We start from the raw sequence: 2,500 nt of genomic DNA, 5'->3' as shown, positions 1-2,500 counted from the left end.
ATCCCCTTAAGCAAGGGATCCCAGGCGTGTGATATCCTTAACCTCTCCACCACTGTGGGGGAGGAGGAGGTCCTCTAGTAAGCCTAATACAAGGGGAAAACTGACTGCTCAAGAGCCACGCGAGCGCCCGCGGGGTGGGCAGAGGTAAAGTACCGCATAGGGAAACACCCTCCAGAGACGCGACCCAGCGCGCCTGGAAGCATGGCACGATCGAGCGCCTCCCACCTTTTGTCGGGTCGTCGTGGCTCAGTCAGTTTAGGCTCTTACTAGCTGACCTAGTGGACTGGGGTTCGAAACCCCCTTGGATCGACTCCAAGTTTCAACCCGGATCAGAAAGCTAGGTTATAGCGTGGCCTCAGCCGAACCCATTTGGGGTGGTTTGGAAGGGGATAACCCATGCGCCTGGTTGCGACAGTCTCCGCCACGGATATCACCTAAAATCTTTGTCTGTCCTAGAGAATCCCCTTAAGCAAGGGATCCCAGGCGTGTGATATCCTTAACCTCTCCACCACTGTGGGGGAGGAGGAGGTCCTCTAGTAAGCCTAATACAAGGGGAAAACTGACTGCTCAAGAGCCACGCGAGCGCCCGCGGGGTGGGCAGAGGTAAAGTACCGCATAGGGAAACACCCTCCAGAGACGCGACCCAGCGCGCCTGGAAGCATGGCACGATCGAGCGCCTCCCACCTTTTGTCGGGTCGTCGTGGCTCAGTCAGTTTAGGCTCTTACTAGCTGACCTAGTGGACTGGGGTTCGAAACCCCCTTGGATCGACTCCAAGTTTCAACCCGGATCAGAAAGCTAGGTTATAGCGTGGCCTCAGCCGAACCCATTTGGGGTGGTTTGGAAGGGGATAACCCATGCGCCTGGTTGCGACAGTCTCCGCCACGGATATCACCTAAAATCTTTGTCTGTCCTAGAGAATCCCCTTAAGCAAGGGATCCCAGGCGTGTGATATCCTTAACCTCTCCACCACTGTGGGGGAGGAGGAGGTCCTCTAGTAAGCCTAATACAAGGGGAAAACTGACTGCTCAAGAGCCACGCGAGCGCCCGCGGGGTGGGCAGAGGTAAAGTACCGCATAGGGAAACACCCTCCAGAGACGCGACCCAGCGCGCCTGGAAGCATGGCACGATCGAGCGCCTCCCACCTTTTGTCGGGTCGTCGTGGCTCAGTCAGTTTAGGCTCTTACTAGCTGACCTAGTGGACTGGGGTTCGAAACCCCCTTGGATCGACTCCAAGTTTCAACCCGGATCAGAAAGCTAGGTTATAGCGTGGCCTCAGCCGAACCCATTTGGGGTGGTTTGGAAGGGGATAACCCATGCGCCTGGTTGCGACAGTCTCCGCCACGGATATCACCTAAAATCTTTGTCTGTCCTAGAGAATCCCCTTAAGCAAGGGATCCCAGGCGTGTGATATCCTTAACCTCTCCACCACTGTGGGGGAGGAGGAGGTCCTCTAGTAAGCCTAATACAAGGGGAAAACTGACTGCTCAAGAGCCACGCGAGCGCCCGCGGGGTGGGCAGAGGTAAAGTACCGCATAGGGAAACACCCTCCAGAGACGCGACCCAGCGCGCCTGGAAGCATGGCACGATCGAGCGCCTCCCACCTTTTGTCGGGTCGTCGTGGCTCAGTCAGTTTAGGCTCTTACTAGCTGACCTAGTGGACTGGGGTTCGAAACCCCCTTGGATCGACTCCAAGTTTCAACCCGGATCAGAAAGCTAGGTTATAGCGTGGCCTCAGCCGAACCCATTTGGGGTGGTTTGGAAGGGGATAACCCATGCGCCTGGTTGCGACAGTCTCCGCCACGGATATCACCTAAAATCTTTGTCTGTCCTAGAGAATCCCCTTAAGCAAGGGATCCCAGGCGTGTGATATCCTTAACCTCTCCACCACTGTGGGGGAGGAGGAGGTCCTCTAGTAAGCCTAATACAAGGGGAAAACTGACTGCTCAAGAGCCACGCGAGCGCCCGCGGGGTGGGCAGAGGTAAAGTACCGCATAGGGAAACACCCTCCAGAGACGCGACCCAGCGCGCCTGGAAGCATGGCACGATCGAGCGCCTCCCACCTTTTGTCGGGTCGTCGTGGCTCAGTCAGTTTAGGCTCTTACTAGCTGACCTAGTGGACTGGGGTTCGAAACCCCCTTGGATCGACTCCAAGTTTCAACCCGGATCAGAAAGCTAGGTTATAGCGTGGCCTCAGCCGAACCCATTTGGGGTGGTTTGGAAGGGGATAACCCATGCGCCTGGTTGCGACAGTCTCCGCCACGGATATCACCTAAAATCTTTGTCTGTCCTAGAGAATCCCCTTAAGCAAGGGATCCCAGGCGTGTGATATCCTTAACCTCTCCACCACTGTGGGGGAGGAGGAGGTCCTCTAGTAAGCCTAATACAAGGGGAAAACTGACTGCTCAAGAGCCACGCGAGCGCCCGCGGGGTGGGCAGAGGTAAAGTACCGCATAGGGAAACACCCTCCAGAGACGCGACCCAGCGCGCCTGGAAGCATGG

The sequence above is a fragment of the Penaeus chinensis genome, chromosome 27, assembly GCF_019202785.1.
Source record: "Penaeus chinensis breed Huanghai No. 1 chromosome 27, ASM1920278v2, whole genome shotgun sequence".
Lineage (NCBI taxonomy): Eukaryota > Metazoa > Arthropoda > Malacostraca > Decapoda > Penaeidae > Penaeus > Penaeus chinensis.
This window is presented reverse-complemented; position numbering follows the sequence as displayed.